We start from the raw sequence: 23,680 nt of genomic DNA, 5'->3' as shown, positions 1-23,680 counted from the left end.
ATAATTTTAAATTCTATAATTAAGATTTTTATAAGCTAAATTTAACATTTTACAAGAATTTTCTACGAAACTTTCAATCTCCAGCAATAATTTATCGCTACTTTTATTATTTAAGAAAACATGCAAATTAAAATGTGATTTTCTACAGTGTCTATATAACATTTCATTCTACTAGTAGAGAAAATGGTTTCAATGAGATCCACAAAAAATAGAACCTAGTAAAATTATATATTCACTGTTAACATGGAAATATCTTCAAGTAAATAATGATACATATGTATTTTGCACATGTAATTATACATATGTGGGACATTTATAGAAAGATAAAAGAGAAAGGTCCCTGGGTGGCTCAGTTGTTTAAGCATCCGACTCATGATTTTTGCTCAGGTCATGATCTCATGGGTCTGGAGATTTAGCCCAACTGGAGAGTCTGCTTGACATTCCCTCTTTTTGCCTCTCCATTCACATTCTCTCTCTCTTTAAAATAAGTAAATAAAATATTTCAAAAGAAAAGATAAGAGAGAAGATAAAGATGAAATGGTTAATTTTTATTATGCCAAAGAAGTGGGATTATTTATAAGGCTTCAGGATGAATTTATCATGCTTTAATTTTGCATGGTTTGAGTTTTTAAGAATTTATTTTTAAATTGAATGTTTAAAAATTTATTTTTGTTTTAAATTTAACTTATAAAAAAATGGCTCCAGGCTTAAGCAGACTGATTTTGTTCAAGACATGGTACAGTTCTAAAATTTCTGTCTCAGAATTATAGAAGTTGGAGTCTTGTTTTTAACATGAATACTTATGTAAAATATAAATGTTCATCTCAACTAATAAAAGAATAAAAAGGAATACGTTTTTCATCAGATACTGTCCTTCAAAAATGTGAAAAATCCTCATACTATTTCTGAGTCCAAAGTAGGGACAGTTCACTTAATTTGTATGCCACAGTGTGAATATTTCAGTGGAACTTAATTGTCTTATAATAATCTTAAAATTAAAAAATACATTGTATGTGAAAATATAGGTATTAACATTAAACTATGTGCATATTTTGAATCTTTGCATTAAGTGCAATTTAGTGAAATTGTTAATCATTAAATTTTGTTTAGTTAGACATGGATACTAAATCATTTTAAACGTAAACACTAAAATTAATGGAGCAAGATCACAAAAGAAATTGCTTCCAGGCATTTTTGGTTTACATGCCCGATAAGACAATAGTTAAAGTATATCGATTTTACGAAGTTGTCATCAATTTAGACTAACAGCCATAAGACATTTACTTGAAATAAATATTTACTGAATACCACCTTTGACACTTCCCATGATGGATTAGCCATAGGCATTCTGGAATCATGACAGCATGCCACTGGGGAAAAGCTGGAACTTGCTATAGTTGGTGCTAGGGGACATTATCTTACTAATAATTTGTTGCACAGGGAGTGGTTACTCATTTCAGTTAAAACAGCCACTGTGTATGTTAGTGAGAGTTGAAAGACATTAATGAAATGCTTTTTTGACTTTGGAGTATATTACATTAGTGGAAAAAAGAAGGGAAGGAAGGAGGACTTTGGAGTATATTACATTAGTGAAAAAAAGAAGGGAAGAAAGAAGGAAGGGAGGGAGGGAGGGAGAGAGGAAGGGAGGAAGAAGGAAGGAAGGAAGGAAGAAGGAAGGATGGATGGATGGAAGGAAGGAAGTAATTAATTGAACAAAAAATAAAAAGTAGGATCCTTAATATAGAATCCCAGAATCGAACAATTTCTCACCTACTCAGAGGCAGCTATCTGGGGCTGCTGTATGATCATCACAGTTTCCCTTGCTATACAGGAATAGAGGAGAATGAATGTTTCCTACAGTTAGCTAAATTCTCCAGAGAAAGGAAAGATGGAAGGGCAGAGTCATCCTTCTCTGGCTTCTTTTCCTAAACTCAACTTTAATAATTCAATCTTCCTATCTCATGAGTAAAATAAGTAACAAACAGGAGCCAGGGCTGCAATGCTAACGAGTGGCCCTGCTCATGGAAGAAAATATCAGGATAGAGATTAAGAGTTTCCCCCAATAATATGTCTGTTTGGGAAGAGTGGGTGATGGGCCATTGTATGAGGACAATGATGAACTTGGTTTTGAACCATGATGGTAAAAATTGCTAAGGTTATATGATAGGACCTTGGAGGGAAAACTCCATGAGCTTTCTAATCTTCAGTACTTGCAGTTGAAGAAGTTGGACACCAAAGAGATAATTGTTTGCTCTGTGCAAACCAGAACACTGCTGGCTGCTGAATACATGAAGAAGTAGATCCAGGTTCCAAAGTCAGGGTGTGGATACACCAAAAGTTGTAAGACTTGAACAGACATTCCTCTTTGTTGGAATGCCCTTGACCTCACTTGGTCTAAAAACTCTTGTCTTCTTCAAAGCCTAGTTATTTAGTGCTTGACCTTTGAACTCACATTAATATTGTATACCGCTAAAACAGTAGTTATCAAATTACAATATTGCATGATACACCTTTTTATTTGGGTGAGAAGCATGTTTTTCTCTAATAGAAAATTTGTTGTATTTCTCTTTTTTAAAAAATGCCTTAGATTGCCTTCTGTATTACAACTCTGTCTCTATTTTTGCCTAATTAAAAAAAAAAAGATTTATTTATTTATTTATTTATTTATTTATTTATTTATTTATTATAGACATAGAGAGAGGGATTGAGAGGCAGAGACACAGGAGGAGGGAGAAGCAGGCTCCATGCCGGGAGCCCAACGTGGGACTCGATCCCGGGACTCCAGAATCACACCCTGGGTCAAAGGCAAGCGCCAAACTGCTGAGCCACCCAGGGATCCCCTATTTTTGCCTAATTAATCAAGTTATAAAACAAGGGAGAAGGAGGGACATAATATCTAGCTTGAGTTGGTCAAAGAAGATTTGTAGGCATTTGAAGGGGCATTAGGGTTACATTTTTAAGCATTGAGAGAATTTGAACATAAAGAGAATAAAGGCATAGAAAGCAGGTTGGGGAAAATGATGGGAAGGATTAGTGGCAAGTATGTGTAGGAAATGTGGAGGAGTTCGAGTTCATTGCTAAGTTTCAATATAAGATAAGACAGGAGACAAAGAATAGGGAGTTTTGAATGTCAGCTAAGAAACAGGGTAATATCTGTTAGCTAATGAGGAGTCATTGAATAAGAAAGAGAGAGAAGACCAAAGTTGTATTTCAACAGGAACCTAAATTTGAGAGGTCTTTTAAAAGTCTCCTATAATAATTCAGGTGTGTAGTAATAAGGACCTGGATTTGTGGATTTATTAGAACTCTGGGAGTAATGGCCATAAGAATAGAGAATAGAGAATCTTTTTGAGAGATATTAAGGTAAAATCAGTAAATGTAATACTGATTGATCATTTTACTCACTAGTTTAAAACCCTTCAATGCTTGTCATCTACTGCACTTAGCATAAATTTTAGAGTCTTTATCCTGACCCACAAAACCTTTAATGATTAGGCCCTCTCTTATCTTTTTATCTGCTATCATCTGATGTCGCTTAACTCCACCCCTTCTGTGCTTGCTTCATCCACAATTTGCTCACAATTTTTCTAAAGCTCTTAATTCTTTTCCTGAAGTGCTTTCACACAGACAATCAATTCTCTTGGAATGCTATTTCTTTTCACCTTTCTAACTCCTACATGTACTTCAAGTTTAAACTGAAACAGTTCTCAGAGAGACTCCCCCCAGATCTCCTGGGTATCCTGTCTTTTAGCACCGTTATGTTCGTTTATAGCCATAATCATGTACTATGTGTGTGTGAGTGTGTGAGTGTGTGTGTGGTTAATTGTTTTATGAGAGTTATTTGAGTTATCCTTCCCTTCTATATCACCATTAATGAAGGGTCTTTATTTATTTAATTTGTTATACATGTAGCCCCTATGCCTAGTACATTTGGCACAGAGAAGGTGATCAATTAATACCTTTTTAAATAAACAAATGGGAACAATGCACACTCTAACATCTTTTAATTTAGCAATAGAAATTATCTCTCTGTTTCAACCATGCTCAGGTTGTTCTTCAGAAAGTAAATATAATGAAGTTGTAAAAAATATTCAGAAGTTGTCCTATCCATCTGTCTATCTATCTATCTATCTATCATCTATCTATCATCTATCTAATCTTTCCTAGTATGATAGTCCATTGTGTATGGAGTTGAAGCCAAAAGGATTATTAAGGATTCAATAAAAGGATTATTAAGAGCATTAAAGAGGGAAAAGGAGGAAATCATACCCATGTTTCTAAAGCAAAATGAGATAGGCTAAGCAGAGTAATAAGAAGGAGAAATAAAGAGAGTTAGTGAATGAATCAGAAAAAAAATATATACATAGTATGGAGAATTGCATAAGGCGTGTGGTGGCTGGTAGCGGAGAACAACAGTAGAACATTCTATGGTGATATTTAAGGATCTTTGTTACTTATCTCACAGCAGAAGACATTACAGGAAATGAATAGCTAAATAGTCAAGAGTTTTTAGCTTACTTCTTGTAATGGAGAGATATTACTTGAATTCATATTAAAGACTATCCCTATTGAAAATTTGAGAATTAGCATAATGTGTTGTGAATATACATGTATTGTTCTTCGAATTGCCTATCACCCTTCAGTGTCATGCCTAGAAGGTCCTTAGAATCTCACTTAGCTGTTTCATGTGACACCCCAGGCATTACATTTGTAACCATATTGAATAAGTGGGACTTAGTTAAGGGTGAATAGGCATTAATTTTATTTTTTCAAGGACCTTTAAAGCCATACTCTAGATGTTTTTTGGAGAGAATAGGGGTGAGTGAAATTTTGTGCGGGTCGCATTGCTTTTGTAGTCCATGTCAATCACAAGTGGGATTTCATTTCAGTGATTAAATAACACTCTTAAAAAAAAAAAATTTATTTATTTATTCATGAGAGACACACAGAGAGAGGCAGAGACATAGGCAGAGGGAGGAGCAGGCTTCATGCAGGGAGCCCGATGCGGAACTTGATCCCTGGATTCCAGGGATCACGCCCTGAGCCAAAGGCAGATGCTCAACCACTGAGCCACCCAGGTGTCCCTAAATAACCCTTTTAATATAATATTAAAACTTTATTTATAAATTCAGCTTAAAGTTTCTGCCCAGTGTCAACTCAGTTCTGCCTTAGGCCATAAAGCTTGCATTTGGGAAAGGCGGTTTCTTTTTCCTTCTTTCCTCCTTTTCCTCTCCCAACTACACCTGCTACCTTGGGATCCTCTGGGTTGAAACAAATGGGAAGTTGGTGGGAGGAGGGGACAAGGCTATGCTGAATGTTCTCACTGAATGTTAGATTTTTTTTAGCGTTGGCATGGCCTTAAGGGCACAGGTATATTTGGTAGATGCTGCTTTTCAAATGCTGATCAACTTACAGTCTCTTGATATTTACAAGGTTACCTGTCGCTGGCAATTTTTTGCTGTCTCTTCAGACTTGCAGAAGTCTGTCTCTCTTAAACCTTTAGGCAGTACTTTTAAGGTGAGATCTCCCTTAGGCTGATCTTAGGTAGATTCCTTTGTTCACTCTGTTTAGTCTATAAGAAATATACTTAATTCTATTATGGTATTATATTATGCAGACATAACCCCCCTATACTGCCGTTCTTTACTCCATTGCCAGAAAATGACAGCCTCATCCACAACTTTATAGTAGCGCAGTGGGCAGGGCGGGCTGCCGCCAGGTGTGCAACAGAGGAACATGGCTCAAGAAACTGCACTGCTGGGGATTTACCCCAAAGATGCAGATGAAATGAAATGCCGGACACCTGCACCCCGATGTTTATAGCAGCAATGTCCACAATAGCCAAACTGTGGAAGGAGCCTCGGTGTCCAACGAAAGATGAATGGATAAAGAAGATGTGGTTTATGTATACAATGGAATATTACTCAGCTATTAGAAACGACAAATACCCACCATTTGCTTCAACGTGGATGGAACTGGAGGGTATTATGCTGAGTGAAGTAAGTCAGTCGGAGAAGGACAAACATTATATGGTCTCATTCATTTGGGGAATAGTGAAAGGGAATAAAGGGGAAAGGAGAGAAAATGAGTGGGAAATATCAGAGAGGGAGACAGAACATGAGAGACTCCTAACTCTGGGAAACGAACTAGAGGTAGAGGAAGGGGAGGTGGGCGGGGGCAGGGGGGATAAGGTGACTGGGGTGATGGGCACTGAGGGGGGCACTTGACTTGGGATGAGCACTGGGTGTTATGCTATATGTTGGCGAATTGAACTCCAATAAAAATATATACCAAAAAAAAAAAAAAAAAAAAGAACCTAATCACAGCCAAGTGCCTATGCTTTGTTCCATTGGCTGCAGGTTTTATGGAAACCCTCGTACAAATGGCATGCGTTCAGTATGCTATAAAGAACATCTTCAAAAAGAGAATAGTAGTAATGGTAGTAGAATAAGCCTACCTGCAGCCTCTGTCAGCCTCGGTCTGAATCTTCGCCCGTCCAGGGCACAGACAGCAGGGCCCGGGAGGCTCAGTTACAACTAGACTCCACGTCTGCATCTGTGCAGCCAGGCCCTGTATCGGATCAGTCACTTGTATCAGAATCCGTTGCGTCTCCCCAAATGGACAGTACATCTGTGGACAAAGCAGTGCCTGAGACAGAAGACCTGCAAGCTTCAGTATCAGATACGTCACAGCAGCCATCTGAAGAGCAAAGCAAGTCTCTTGAAAAACCAAAACAAAAAAAGAATCACTGTTTCATGTGCAGGAAGAAAGTGGGACTTACTGGGTTTGAATGCCAGTGTGGAAATGCTTACTGTGGTGTACACCATTACTCCGATGTACAAAATTCCTTTTACAATTACAAAGCTGATGCTGCTGAGAAAATCAAAAAAGAAAATCCAGTAGTTGTTGATGAAAAGATCCAGAAGATTTGAATTCCTGCTGGAATACAAAATCCTTTGACCATCTGCAAACTAAAAATTGACTTTAGGGTTTGTTTGTTTGTTTTTCCTAGTCATTGGGAATGTAGAGCACTGGATCTTGCAAAGACCTTTTAATCATGCATATCATCAGAAGAATAGATTTTTGTTTTTATTTTGAAAATGACTCTGAACATTTATTTCCATTGCAGTTTCTGTGGCTGAAAAGACTTAAGTAAACTTTACAAGTATTATACTTTTAAGAACATTTTAGTTTTAGTTGAGTGCAAAGGGCTTTTATAACAAACGTGAAGAAATTTTGGAGGGCTGAGATTTTTCCAGAATTAAACATGCATGTGTTGATCTTGCAGTTTATTTTCTCATTTTGTGTGTACATAGCTTTTCTCTGCAGCACTACCTCTGTTTATGGCACCCCTTTGGGGCACAGCAACCTACCAGTCACTGAATGTACCTTCATCCTTACGGCTGCTTTGGGGTTTTCATTAACAAAGGTTCTACATATGTTAGCATATAGTTTCTTTGCACCCACTATTTATGTCTGAATCATTTGTCACAGGAGAGTGTGTGCTGATGAGATTCTAAGTTTGTGTATTTTTACATTTTTTTGAGTGAGGGAAGAAAAGGCTGTATGCATTTCATTGCCGACTGCAGGTTTCTTTCAGATTACGTTCATTGGTCTGTGTGTATACAATATGAAGAATGGTCTGAAGTAATTGTGCTATATTTATGTTTTTCCACCAGTCTTTGATTAAATAAAAAGGAAAAAAATAAAAATAAAAAAGGAAAGAAAGGAAAGGAAAATAAAAGAAAAAAAAAAGACTTCTCCCTTTAGGAATCAAATAGTATCTATGTCCCTTGAACTTTAGGAAACACGTAGCAAGCTGTCAGGTGGTTGTATTATTACTTCCTGCATTTGTTTTAAAGGTGGGAAGCACCCTTCTCCATCTCTAAAAAGAATGCTAAAGCCAGGAATCTGAAACCCTCTCTCCCAAGTGGATTTTTTAATGTCTAACTCCTTTACATACCAGAGGTAGCAGAACCCATTTCACATTTAAATATGCCTTAAATAGGTGGATCCCTTCTTTAATTTAGGATCTGAGGGTACTTCACATATATTACATAAATTGTTCTTGATTTTTGAGGCATCAGCCAAAATTAGAACTAAAAAAAACAAAAAAAAACAAAAAACAAATCCTATTTCAACTTTGTGACTTGTGCCACCAAGAAAAAAAAAGTCAGGTGTTAATTCTTGCCATCCCCTATTTTCCTGTTTTTTTTCCCATAGATAAGTATTTACATGTGCTATTTCAAATTCCATTTGAGTCTTGCTCTATACCTGCTTGTCATTTGCTTTAGAATATCCCTGCCAATGCAACATATAGGTCGCATGTTATCAGATCAGATTACCACATTTTAACTAATATTGAAATGATTTTTCTAAATTTAAATATATAAAGTGAATGGTAGATTTTTATATTTTCCCAATATTTAGCCTGGCTCATATTAAAAAAAAAAAAAAAAAAAAAAAAAAACCTCTTTCTAAGTGTCTGTAACTAATATTTAACAATAGTACTTAAGGAATACGTGCTTAACACTAATATTTAACTGGTACTTAACAGCAGTACTTAACCAGTACTTGCTCTTTGACTTTTTTTTTCTTTGACTTCTTCAAGAGCAGGTTTATGTGAATGAATACATGTATATGTGTGCATATCTGTTTAAATTACTTTCCCAAGATGGAGCTACTTCTGCCTGGCACCATCTAAACAAGCTGAAACTTAGGCAATTTTTATGTCCTTATAAATGTTCCACTTGACCAGAAATGAAGTATATTTAAGCACCCAATCTCCAAATGCTAACCCAGCTCTGGGATCTATACTTATTTCTTCTCACTCCCACCAAGGTGGCCCAGCCAATCATGTATTTTCTATTTTTCTCATCCTTGCTCTTTATTCTTTATCCTGTACAAATTTCCTGTCTCACACCCCATTTTGTGGTTCTCTGAGCTCTGGGGAGAGACTGTCTGTTTCATGAGGCATTAAATAAGCACTCATTTGTATCACCTAAATTGTCTTTAATCATTTTTAGCCTGTGTGTGTGTGTGTTTCTGTGTGTTAGTTAAGTGAACTTTTCAAATAATTTTCTCTATGTTCTATATTTCCAATTCCAGTTGGTCTGAGAGGTGATTTGAAAACTGATCACAGAATTTTATGGGGATTTAGCCACCAAGTTATTTCATACATTCAAATTATTTTACTTTGATTTCACATTGTAAACGATTGAAGCTTCCTGAAGATTTAATCTACAAGAAATAATGTATTGTGAATTTTTGTGAAAATGTATGTAAGGGAAGTGAGTTCTCAATTTTCTTTATAAATTTTCCTAGAAGATAAATTTGCAAATCTACATGGCAAAATTGACTTTGATTGATCATTCATGGCATGTTATTTCTTATTTTAAAACTCAAGTTAGGGGGACACCTGGGTGGCTCAGTGGTTGAGCATCTGCCTTCAGCTCAAGGCGTGATCCCAAGGTCCCGGAATCAAGTCCCACATCAGGCTCCCTGCATGGAGCCTGCTTCTCCCTCTGCCTCTGTCTCTGCCTCTCTCTCTCTCTGTGTGTTTCTTATGAATAAATAAATAAAATCTTTAAAAAAATAAAACTAGAGTTAGGGAAATAAAGATGTTTAGTATTCTGAAAAAGTGACAAATTCAATCTTTCTTACTATATTTTCTATGAGAAATATGAGTTCTCATAAACTTATGATAAGTAGATCATTACTGAAAAAGGATACATTAGACTGTCAAATTAACTTCAATTTTTTTCCCCATGGTCTTCAACCTTCTTTGATTTGATCACCAATAAGCTACCAATGTTTAACTTTCAGACAATATACTTAAATTCCATTTCATCAGAAGTCATAGAAATTATGAAATCAGGTTTCTACAGGTTATTATGATGTCCTTTGTATGTTACATCTTCTCTAATTGTTAATCAGTGCAACATAGTTTTTAAATATCTTTTCAAAAAAATCTTTTCAAATTAGAAAAAAAAAATACATAATAGAATAAATAACAAAGTAGAGACAAAAGAATTGCCACTCCCATAAACCAATGCAACCCTTGGATTAGTCTATTTTCTAAATGCATTCACATTGATTTTCTGATTAGAGGCTCACAACAATATTTTAAAAATTTTAGAAACAAGTTCTAATATATTTTTACTATATTACAAATGGGTATGACAGAAATTAAAAATTTAATGTGATTTCTATCCATTATTAGAATGCTGTGTTTCAGGAAACAGTTTTGAGGAACAGATAGAAGGAATTCTCTCTACTTAAAAATACTTTAAAGATTAAAAAGAAAAAACATTAAAGGGTATATTTTTATTCCAGAAAATTATGAAAGGGGAAAAATCCTGAAGGAATAAATTTAGATTTAGAATTTAACTTTCTTAGCAATGATATATTTTTAATAAGAATCACAAACCCAGGGGTGCTCATCGGCTAAGCATCTGCCTTCGGCTCAGGTCATTATTTGAGGGTCCTGGTATTAAGCTCTGCATTAGACTTCCTACTCAACTGGGGGTCTGCTTCTCCTCCCACCCTACTTGAGCTCTCTCTTTCTCTCTCTCTCTCTCAAATAAGTGAATAAAATTTTTTAAAAAATCACAAACCCAAATTGCAAGATTATATTAAGAAGAAAAGTTATGAGAGCCCAATTAATTGGGCTCACATAACTTAGACATCCAGAGAGTTGCCTGTTTGGGATATTTCTTATATCAGGCATTTAACAATGCTATTAGTTCTCTATTTCTTTTCCTACCCTGAGCACTTCTCTCTGAATGTGGGGCTCATTGTCCCCTACTGGACATAACTGAACATGTATATGGGAAATACTGGCACAGGGACCACCTTACATTGTTTTCTAAATTCAAAGTCCTAGGAAGAAAAGAGAAAACTCTTTGCAGGTGTATGGCTCGAACATACTGACTCCAACTGACCTAACTTAATCATTGACCGTTTGGATTGAGTAACAGAATCATGGATCCCTAAATAAAGGCTACTTGAAAGACAGGAGAAATGTTCCCATTAAACAAAATGGGCTACAGCAGCAAACTATCTATGATTTAAATTTGTCAATTAGCACAGCCCTGAAATAAGCTTGAAGAAATCATTAGAGCCATGGGAATCCCATTCAGCATGCGAAATGTTCATTAGCCCCTGATGCATTTATTCAGTAAAACATTTATCCTGTATGATACTTCTGGCTTTTCTAAATGGGAAATTGTGTGTAAGCCACTAGGAAGAAACTCAATGTTGTTTTATTACACTTTCATTTAAGGTAGAAGAGCGTAAATTTGTAATAGGACACTCAAAATATTTGAGTCTTTATGCTGCTTCAATCTCTTTCAAAACAATATGCCTGGTGCCTGGACAGCAATGGTATCTTTTCTCCGGTGCACTCATTGTAAGACTGACGTTGGCAAACTTCGTGATAGGACCATACAAAAAATGCTTTCAGCATTGCAGGCCTACAGTCTCTGTCTCAACTACTCAACTCTGTTGTGTAGCCTGAAAGAAGCCATAGGCAGATAAGAAACAAGTGAACATTGTTGTGATCCGATAAAACTACTGTGGATAAAAGTAAGATCTGCCAATAAGAATAGCAAAAATAACTTGGTATTCCAGCTATTAACACATGTCATCTTTCATAGTGCTATGATTTAAATGCAAAAAAGAGAATCCTCAAGTAGCCTCCTTGTTGAGTATGGAGCCTGAGGTGGTGCTCAATCCCCGGATCCCAAATCATGACTTGAGCCCAAATCAAGAGTTGCTACTTAACCAACTGAGCCATCCAGGTGTCCCAACACTTTTAAAATTTTAAAGGAAACCTGATTTTTATCTTGAATCCCATATCTCAGGAAAATAATATCCATCAAATATGATAGTCTAAAAAAGTCATTCACAGAACTGCTGAGTTGAAGAAATTTTATATCCCACAAACCTGTTCAAAGAAACCCTCTACTAGAGGGTAGAAACCAAAAATGAAGAGTGTATGGTATTAGTTCAGTGAAAAAAACTAAGGAAAACAGCAGGCCTGAAAGATAATTGGGCAAAATTAGAGAAAAATTCATGAGCAAGGGTAGTTGATTTTATTTTTGTTTTATATATATATATATATATATACACACACACACATACACACTCACATGAGAGACACAGAGAGAGGAAGAGACACAGGCAGAGGGAGAAGCAGGCTCCATGCAGGGAGCCTGATGTGGGACTCAGTCCCAGGACTCCAAGATCAAGCCCTGGGCTGAAGGCAGGCACTCAACCACTGAGCCACCCAGGTGTCCCAAGAGTAGTTGATTTTAAAGATTAGAATGCATTCTAAAAAACAGATGAAGTTTTGGAAATGACAAAGGAGAAATATTTTCCAATTATAAAGAGAAATTGGAAAGGCAACCAGAAGTCCTTGGATTGAAAACAAAATGAAACCAAAATCCTGTATAACAATGTCATTATTTAAATATGAATGGAACTAACGTGTAACATAACTTGAGCAATTAGTGGAGTTTAAAAAGAAAATCTACTTGACCTTGCTCTGAGGAACTTTCTCTTTTAAATGGCACAGGGCATGAGCACTGGTAGAGAAGAAGAAGCAATCTATCAGACTTCATTAATTAGACCTGCAGTAAATAATATTTATATAAACAGATCATATTAAATGTTATTGATCCATTCTCAATTTTTAGATACAAAGTACTAAGCATAGAAAATTTCATTATCTTTAAAGAAATAAAAATAAATTTTAGTAACCAAGTGCAAACAAATATACATTTGAAGTAATGTAGGAGGGGATATATGGAGGAGGAGAGGCAGAGGGATGACTGAAAATTTGATAATCTCTTTTTACTAGGAAGAAGAGAATCAATAGGCAATGTTTTGTTAAATTGACAAATCAAGATATTCAGCTCTAACAATCTGAAGCTTAAAAATTACCAGTTAAGGTAATAGAAATAATACAATTATTAGGAAAGAGGGGCTTACAAGCATGGGAGATGCAAATGAATTAGGTCTCTATCAATATTATTAATATTAGGTCAATGGTTAATAAATGGACTTGATTGATCAAGAAATAATAATCTCAGAGCTCAAAGATGGTGAGAGAGTAGGAGGACCATGGGCTTGCTTTGTCCTACAAATACAACTAGATGACTATCAACTCATCCTACATAACCCAGAAATCAACCTCAAGACTGGCAGAACAAACTCCACAACTAAAGGTAGAGAAGAAGCTACATAAAAGAAAGTAAGAAGTGAAGTGATATGGTTTGGTAGAGAAACAGATCTTGCCCACCGAGGAGGGAGCCATGGTAACAGAGAAGAGTGAGAGACAGACAGGGGAGCACACAGTGAAAACTAATCCCCATAGCACTCCAGGAGTCCCACAAGGAGAAAGAGAAAAGGAGGCAGAAATTTATTTGAAGAGATAATAGTGAAAACTTCCCTAATATGGGTAAGGAAACAGATACTTAGTTCCAGGAGGCTCAGAGAACCCCCAACAAAATCAACAAATGCAAATCCACACTAAGACATATTATAATTAAAATGGCAAAATAAAAAATAAAAAAATAAAAATAAATAAAATGGCAAAATATAGGTTAAAAAAAAGAAGAAAAGAAAAGCAGCAAGACAAAAGAAGACAGTTACCTATAAGGGAAACTAATAAGGCTATCAGGGGATTTTTAGCAGACATTTTCCAAGGCAGAAAGGAGTGGCATGATATATAAGAATTTCCCAGACAAAAACTCAATGAGTTCATGACCATTAACCTAGTCCTATATAAATATTAAAAGAGACTCTTTTAAAAATTTATTTATTTATTTATTTATTTATTTGAGGGGCAGAAGGAGAGGGAAAGCGAATCCCAAGCAGACTCTGCACTGAGTGAAGAGCTGGTTGTGGAGCCGGATCTCACAACCTTGAGATCATGATCTGAGCTGAAAACAAGAGCTCCTGGGTGGCTCAACTGAGTGTGCCACCCAGAGACCTGTGAAGGGGACTCTTTGAGTAGAAATACCAGTCAAGAAATTCACAAAGCAAAAGGATGTAAAATATGACACTATATACCGAAAATATGGGGAAGAGAGGAGTAAAGAATGGGTTCAAACTTAAATGACCATCAACTTAATATCGACTACTATATATGCAGAAGATGTTATATACAATCTAAAAGGTAACCACAAGTCAAAAGACACTAAAAATATGCAAAGAATAAAGAGAAATAAATCAAAATATATCAAAATATAAATAAGGTCAGAAAACCATGAAAAAGAGGAAGACAAGGAGGGTCAGAGAAAATCTTCAGAAGCAAAACAGTAATAAAATGGAAATAAATACATATCTATCAATAATTACTTTGAATGTAAATGTACTAAACACTCCAATCAAAAGACAGAGGGTTATAGAATTATAGAAAGAATTAAAAAAGCCATTTATATGCTGCTTACAAGAGATTCATTTTAAAGCTAAAGACACCAACAGATTGAAAGCGAGCAGCTGGAGAAACATCCATCATGCAAATGGATGTCAAAAGAAAGCTGGAGTAGCAATACTTATATCAGATAAAATGGACTTTAAAACAAAGTCTGTAATAAAAGACAAAGAAGGACACTAAATAATAATAAAGGGGATAATACAACAAGAAGACATAAAAATTGTAAATATTTATGCACCCAACATAGGAGCATCAAACACACAAAACAGTTAATAATAAACATAAAGGAACTAACCAGTAATAATACAATAATCCAAAGGCTTTAACACCCAATTACATCAACAGATCATTTTAATAGAAAATCAAGGAAACAATGGCTTTGAATGAGATATTGGACCACATGTATTTAACAGATATTTTCAGAACATTCCATCCTAAAGCAGCAGAATGGAACATTCTCCAGAATAGAAATAGATCATACATTAGGCCATAAAACAAGCCTCAACAGATTCCAAAAATTGAAGTCATTTCATGCATCTTTTCTGATCACAAAGTTATGAACTAGTAGTCAGCCACAATAAAAAAATCTAGATAGACCATGAACACCTGGAAGTTAAAGAACATGCTTAAACAATGAATGGGTCAACTAGGAATAAAAGTATGAATAAAAAAAGTACATGGAAACGAATGAAAATGAAAGCACAATGGTCCAAAGTCTTTGGGATGAAGCAAAAGTGGTTATAAGAAAAAAGTTTATAGCAATACAGGCCTACCTCAAGAAGTAATAAAAAGGTCAAATAAATAATTTAACCTTACACCTAAAGGATCCAGAAAAAGAACAATAAACAAAACCCTAAACCAGCAGGAATTATTATAAAGGAAATAATAAAAATTAGAGAAGAAATAAATGATATAGAAACTAAAAAAGCAATAGAAGGGACGCCTGGGTGGCTCATCAGTTGAGCTTCTGCCTTTGGCTCAGGGCCTGATCCTAGAGTCCCAGGATTGAGTCTCACATTGGGCTCCCTGCATGGAGCCTGCTTCTGCTCCCTCTGCCTAAGTCTTTGCCTCTCTTTCTGTGTCTCTCATGAATAAATAAATAAAATCTTTATAAAAAATAAAACTAAAAAAATAAAAATACATAAAACTAAAAAAGCAATAGAATAGATTAATGAAAGCAAGAGCTGGCTCTTTGAAAAAAATCAATAAAATCAATAAACCTCTAGCCAGACTTACCAAAAAAAAAAAAAAAAAAAAAGAGAGAGATGAAGAATTCAAAAAAATGAAATCACAAATGACAGAGGAGATATAACAACCAACACCACAGAAATAGGGTTATGAGAGAATATTATGAAAAACTATATGCCAACAAATAGTATAACGTAGAGAAAAATTCCTAGAAACATATAAACTACCAAAACTGAAACAGAAACAAATAAAAAATTTGACCAGACTAATTACCAGCGAAGAAATTGAATCAGGGATCCCTGGGTGGCGCAGCAGTTCGGCGCCTGTCTTTGGCCCAGGGCGCGATCCTGGAGACCCGGGATTGAGTCCCACGTCGGGCTCCCGGTGCATGGAGCCTGCTTCTCCCTCTGCCTGTGTCTCTGCCTCTCTCTCTCTCTCTCTGTGTGTGACTATCATAAATAAAAAAAATAGATAAATAAATAAAAAAATTAAAAAAAAAAAGAAATTGAATCAGTAACCAGAAAACTCCTAGCAAACAAAGTCCAATACCTGATGGCTTCACAGGTGATTTCTACCAATCATTTAAAGAAGAGATAATACTGGGGATCCCTGGGTGGCTCATTGGTTCGGCTCCTGCCTTTGGCCCAGGGCGATCCTGGAGTCCCGGAATCGAGCCCCACGTGGGCTCCCGGCATGAAGCCTGCTTCTCCCTCTCTCTCTCTCTCTCTCTCTCTCTCTCTCATAAATAAATAAATAAATAAATAAATAAATAAATAAATAAATAAATCTTAAAAAAAGAGATGATACTTATTCTTCTCAAACTATTCCAAAAAATAGAAAAGGAAGGAAAACTTCCAAATTCATTCTGTGAGGCCAGCCTTACTTTGATACCAAAACCAGATAAAGACAACACACACACACACACACACACACACACACACAAACTATAGGACAATACATCTGATGAACATAGATGCAGAAAAACTTAACAAAATAGTAGCAAACAAATCCAATAATACATTTTTAAAAATCACCAAAATAAAGTGAGATTTATTCCTGGGTTGCCAAAGAGGTTCAACATTTGGAAATTGATTAACATAATACACTACATTAATAAGAGAAGGATATGAACTATGTGATAAAAAAACGGAACTATGTGATAATTTCAATAGAGAAAAAAACATTTGGCAGCATACAACATCCATTCATGATAAAAAAATCTCAACAAAGAATTAGAGGGAGCATACCTCAACATAATAAAGGCCATCTATGAAGAACCCACAGATAACATCATCCTTAATGGATGAAAAATGGAGAACCTTTTCCCTAAGCCCAGGAACAAGACAGGGATAACCACTCTCACACTTTTATACAACATAGTAGTAAGATACTGGCCATAGCAATCAAACAACAAAAAGAAATGAAAGGCACCCAAACCAGTAAAGGAAGCAATAAAACTTTCACTATTTCCATATGGCATACTATATATAGAAAACCCAAAAGGCGTCATCAAAAAACTGCTAGAACTGATAAACAAATTTCGTAGAGTTGCAGGATACAAAATTAGTGTACAGCAATCTGTTGCATTTCTATACCAATAATGAAGCAGCAGAAAGAGAAATTAAGGAATTAGTCCTCTTTACAATTGCATCAAAAAGAATAAGATAACTAGGAATAAACCTAACCAAAGAGATGAAAGACCTGAACTCTGAAAAATATAAAACACTGATGAAAGAAATAAAGGTGATACAAAGAAGTGGAAAGACATTCCACGCTCATGGACTAGAAGAACAAATATTATTAAAATGTCTATACTATACAAAGCAATCTACACATTTAATGCAATCCCCACCAAAATACTGACAACACTTTCCACAGAACTAGAACAAACAATCCTAAAATTTGGATGGACCCACAAAAGACCCAAATAGCCAAAGTAATCTTAAAAAGAAAAGCAAAGCTAGAGATGTCACAGTCTGCGATCTCAAGTTATATGATAAGGCTGTAGTAATCAAAATAGTATGATACTGGTACAAAAACAGACACAAGGATCAATAGAGCAAAATAGAAAACCCAGAAATAAACCCACAATTATATGGTCAATTAATATTCAGCAAAGCAAGAAAGAATATCCAATGGGAAAAAGTCTCTTCAACAAATGGTGTTGGGAAAACTGGACAACAACATGCAAAGAATGAAACTGGATCACTATCTTACACCCTACACAAAAATAAATTCAAAAGGGATTAAGACCTAAATGTGAGACCTTAAAACATAAACATCTTAGAGGAGAACACAGGGAGTAACTTCTCTGATGTGGGCTATAGCAACATTTTTTAAGATATGTCTCCTAAGGCAAGGGAAACAAAAGCAAAAATAAACGGTTGAGACTTCCACAAAATAAAAAGCTTCTGCACAGCAAAGGAAATAATCAACAAACTAAAAGGCAACCTATGGAATGTGAGAAGATATTTGCAAATGACGTATCTGATAAAGGGTTAGTATCCAAAATATAGAAAAGAACTTGAAAATTCAACACCCCAAAACCAAATGGTCTAAGACATGAACAGACATTTCTCCAAAGAAGACATCCAGATAGCCAACAGACATATAGAAAGATGTTCAACATCACTTATCATCAGGAAATGAAAGGCAAACAAGGTATCACCTCATACTCATCAGAATGGCTAAAATCAACAACACAAGAAACAATAGGTGTTGGTGAGGATGTGGGGGAAGAGGAACACTTGTGTACTGTTGTAGAAACTACACTGGTATAGTCACTGTGAAAAACACCGTGGAATTTCCTCAGAAAGTTAAAAATAGAACTATTCTAAGATCTAGCAATTGTACTACTATTTACCCAAAGAATGCAAAAACACTAATTCACTTAGTGTATCCCCATTAAATCCATGGGGATACATGGGCCCCCAATGTTTATGGCAGTATTATTTACAATAGTCAAGATACGGAAGAAGCCCAGTGTCTATCAATTGATGAATGGCTAAAGCAAATATCGTATCAATATACAATGGAATACAAGCATAAAGAAGGATGAAATCCTAATATTTGCCATGACATGGGGGGACTAAACAGTATAATGCTAAGCAATTTAAGTCAGAGAAAGACAAATACTGTATGAGTTCATTCGTGTGGAATTTAAGAAATAAAACAAATAAGCAAAGAGGAAAAAAGAGAGAGATACAGAGGGACAACCAAGAAACACATTCTTTTATTTTTTTTTTAAGATTTTATTTATTTGAGAGAGAGTGCGTGTGTGTGCACAAGTAGGGGAGCAGCAGGAAGAGGGAGAAGCAGGCTCCCCTCGTTGAGCAGGAAACCCAACTAAGCCACCTAGATGCCCCAAGAAACACTCTTTTAACTATAGAGAATAAAATGATGGTTACCAGAAGGGGGATGGGTTAAATAGGTGACGGGGATTACGGGATACACTTGTTATGATGAGTACCAAGTGATGTATGGAAATGTTGATTGTCTATATTGTGCACCTCAGATTAATATAACACTGTATATTAACTAACTGGCATCAAAATAAAAAGCTTAAAAAAGAAATAATCTCAGGGGCACCTGGGTGGCTCAGTCAGTTAAGCATCTGCCTTCAACTCGGGTCATGGTCCTGTGGTCCTTGTGATAGAGTCCCAAGTTGGGCTCCCTGCTCAGTGAAGAGCCCTCTCTCACCCCATTTATGCTCTCTTGCTCTCTCCTTCTCTTCCAAATAAATAAATAAAATCTTCAGGATAAAAAAAAGAAATAATCTCAGGCAAATATTTAGAAATATATGAAGATTTCTTCCAGAAAATATTAAAAAAGACAAAACTAAAAGCAGTTGTCTCTAAGGAGCAGTAATAAAAGACAAAAAGAAAAAAGAAAAATAAATATATCTTAAAGCTAGTAATAAAAGTTTTTTTTAAATCAAACTATTTTCTATTACCTTGTTAAATGCATGAAATCTTATGTGATAAAAACAAAATAAAAGCATACACATAAAACAATGACAACTGCCACCAAAGCAACAACAATAAAAAGATTACTCTCACAATGCCAAATTAATGGACATTTCTCTAGTGAAAGACATTAGGACACCAAGGTCAATGCTAACAAACGTCATTTAGACTGGCAGGATCCTAATACCTGAGTAATTTATACCTTTAATGTAAGTTCACATAGAAAACATTGGAAAATAAAATGTTTAAAATCAAAGTCGAATATGTTCACAACGAGACTGAGAGAGCATAGACTTATTTTTAACTTTTTATTAATTTATCTATTATTAACTTACAAATCTATTCTTTTAAAAATATTTATTTATTTTAAAGAGAGAGAGTGAGCCCGAATGGGGGGAGTGGCAGAGAGAAAGAGAGAATCCTCAAGCAGACTCCTGACTGAGCAAGGAGCCTGACTCCATCCCAGGACCCTGAGATCATGACCTGAGCAGAGGTCAAAAGTGAAAGCTGAAGCAAGTGAGCTAAGCAAGCACCCCTTTAGAAATCTGTTCTTAAAAATTGTGGATTTCTGCCTCTCCATAGTGAGCATTACTTTAAATTATGATATAGTGCAAGGTAAACATGGAAGGGCTGTGGTTTGTGGAGTGTGCAATCAGAGATTGGCAGATACAGTGAACAGTTCTCTTTGGGGGATACATGGCTCCATAGTCACTTATATAAAATTAGGTCTCAGGGAAAAAAAGGATGCAAAAAATAACCAACACTATTTCCTTATGATTTTATTAATTAAGATTCTATTGTTTAAATTTATTCTTTATTTGAATCGAAAAGTGCTATAGTATGTATCTTACCAAAACTACCTTAAAAAGCATACCCCATGTAGCATTTCTTTATTAGTTATTTTGCAACATTTTTATAATATAAAAATGGTAATTTCTTACCTTTAATAACTAGCACTTCAAAAACACAATTACAAGTAGTATGATCAAGAATCCCTTTTGCATTCAATTTTTTCTTAACTTTGTGAATAATTAATTTCCCTTAAAATAACAAAATAATGTATTTTAATAAAAGAATTACAACCCAACTTAAGTGATATAATTAGTAGTAATTATTCTCAATAGCAATTGTCTCTTATTAAAAATATTGAAGTGTCAACTGAGAAACTTTAAGATTTAAAAATGAATTTTTTTCTGCAAATGTCCTTGAAGTTGTAGAATATAATAGACTACTTTAAAGGGAATTATCCTCTGGATAGAGCATGTTTAAACTATATGGAAGTTAGCCTACACTATTAAAGATGCTCCCAGAGGAATTCACAGTGTGATTTTGTGTATCAATTTGACTTCATCTGGATCCAAAGTTAATTTGGCCTTAATTTAGCACATCTCTTGTGATGGAAATTAATTTGGATGTAAGTTCTTCGTGTTAAAAATTGCAATTCTAATGCTAATAAATTGTTATAATTATATTTCCAATATGGAAATATAATTTTACATGTCTATATTCTCATTTGACAGGTATCATATAATAAGGCTAAAGTCAGGAAATTTTATCAAAGAATGAATAGGTAACACTTTGGTAGAAGTGACTGAGGCCACTGATCTAACCAAACTGTTTATAGCTGATTTAGACTTATATAATCTTATGTATATTTGTATAAAATATATCAATATAAATAAATTAAACAAAATATATTACTACACTATTTGAATACTCTCAAATTTCTAGTTGACTGGCATAATTTAGAGAAGATTTAAAATATTATACCATGTAAAGATACCTATGCCATTGAAATTTCTAAATATGTCATTAAATTAGAAAATGTTCTTATGCCTACTTATCTTGACATTTAATGATGTTAAGATTGATATTTTTTACAGTTAGCCAGAGGAGAATCTAAATATTTCAATTTGAAAATGTTAAATAAGGTTAAGTAGAAAAAAGTCCTAATACATTTAAACCACAAAATAAATCCCCACTGCCATATAAGGTATTTCCATGTAGTTTTATGTGGATTGATACAGTTAGAAAATAAATATTCTAGAGAAAAAAAAACAGGAAACAACTTGCTGAATATTTCTGCCTTATTCGTTTGTTTCTGGAAAAGTTCAGATTTCTGCATTTCATCGGATTAGTATAAAGTTCATCTACCTTGGCTATAAATAGAGACAGCAAAGCAAATCCCCTATTCTTTGGACTGAGTCAGGAATCTCTTTCTTGCTTTTCCCTTTGCCTGGCCTGCTCTTCTTGAGAGAATCTGCATGACTTCTACACTCCTCACTTAGCTCCACACCATTCATTCTATACCTACATGTGACTTTTTCAGGGTAGCTTTTTCTGACTATTTCATGAAATAGCATAACCCACCAGGCATCTCCAATGTAGCCTATTAGCGTACTTTATTTTTCTCCAAGTTAGATACCATTACCTAATGTGCCCAACAATTACGTGGTTATTTTCTGTTTTTCTCCCCCAAAATGTAAAATCCATGCAGCAGAGATGGTCTTTCTTTTAGTTACTACCCTCTTGCCATCACTTATAATAATATCTAGCATCCAGTCACTGCTGCATAAATGCTTTTCAGTGAAAATGAAAAGAAAGAAGAGGAGGGAGGACGGAAGGAAGGAAAGGAGGAGGGAGAGAGAATGGGAAAATGGGGACGAAAAGGAGGAAGGAGAACAGGAATAAAAGGAAAGGAGAGGAAGGGAGGAAGAGAAAAAGAAGAAAGGAAAAATAATGAGCTTAACTTTTGTTATTCATTAATAACCCCTGATAAATGCACAGACTAGGCTGACATATAAGGAAGGCTTTGAATCTCTCAAGGTCTTAATTAGGAGTCAGGTAGAACATGGAGTCTGAAGCTGGGGAAAGTTACAAGAGTCTAATTACAACAGGATAAGACGTGTGTAGGAAATCTGGGAGGCACAGTGCAACACCCCAAGCCAGTGACAGTGGAGTTCTGCAATGATGCCTAGGACTGAAGGATTTGACTAAACCATCCAAAGGGGAGTAGGCATGCCAGGCCACTGCCATAAGGAAAGATGGAGAAATGTAAAGGAATAAGCAATCTGACCCATTGGATCTTTGCTTCCAATGTTCTGATGTTCTCCTTTTTTGGTCCCCAACCAGAAGCCAGAGGGCCAGGCAGGTGCTGTCACTGGTTAAGTTCCTAGTGAATATAGGAGAATGACAGATCTGCTGGGTTAGACAGATTAATTCACACTTCTGGAATTTGCTTTGCAAATCTTTTGCCTTATATACAAGTTCATGTCAGATATTTTGGAAGAGTGAGGCAAAATATTAGGTCTCACAATCTCAAATAAGACTTTCTTTTTCTCCCTACTAAGGCTTTACCTCAGGAATTTGTGTTTTTTTTGTGTGTGTGTCCTGCGACTTAAGCCCCTGTTTGATTAACTTAGTTTCAAATAATGTTTCCTATGCATGATTCTCTGAATTAGTCACTCAAAAACCACTCCGTTTTTTTTTTTTTTTCCAGATCTGGGACTTTAGGTTTTTCTCTGATGAGTCTTCCAGTAACGATTGCCAAATTTTCTCCTAAATCCCTGCCCTGTAATCCTGAGCCATTTTCTCAGGAAATGGCTCATTTTCTCAGGAAAATGTATGCCATTTTCTTCATGACTTCATTTCTTCATGACTCTGTGCTACCACATTCTTCCAAATTTCCTGTTTTTCTTCTCCTTGTTTCTCCTTCCTTTATTAAATTACAGTTGTACTATGGTTAATGATTGCAATAATAATAATAATAATAATATCAAGAATGACAAACATATGTAAATAGTAATAATGTACCAGTCATTACTGTAAATAATTTCAAGAAATACCTCTTTTAGGAGTCCTAATTACCCTTTGCAGAAGTTACTGCTATTATCAACTATTTACAGATAGGAAAATCAAGGCAAAGAGCATGTAAGTACTGTGCTGAACTCATGGCTAGAAAGTGAGAGAGAATGGATATCAACCTCATAATCTGTCATTTAAATCCAGGACTTAATCATTGCACTCAATCATCATTCTTAGTAAAATGTTCTAGCATCTTGGATGGAATTTTCTTCCACTTTTC

At 35.2% G+C, this 23,680-nt stretch overlaps 1 long non-coding RNA gene and 1 pseudogene across 2 annotated transcripts in view; both read left to right on the top strand.

Moving 5' to 3' along the window:
- The window catches only part of LOC144287531 (uncharacterized), a 146,106-nt gene that overhangs the window by 19,963 nt on the left and 102,463 nt on the right, over positions 1–23,680 (top strand). The window lies entirely within an intron of this gene.
- Positions 6,250–7,592, top strand: LOC144287605 (AN1-type zinc finger protein 6 pseudogene; annotated as a pseudogene).

This window comes from Canis aureus, chromosome 17 (genome assembly GCF_053574225.1).
Source record: "Canis aureus isolate CA01 chromosome 17, VMU_Caureus_v.1.0, whole genome shotgun sequence".
NCBI lineage: Eukaryota > Metazoa > Chordata > Mammalia > Carnivora > Canidae > Canis > Canis aureus.
The sequence above is the reverse complement of the archived record's forward strand: the minus strand, read 5'-3'. Positions and strand labels throughout refer to the sequence as shown.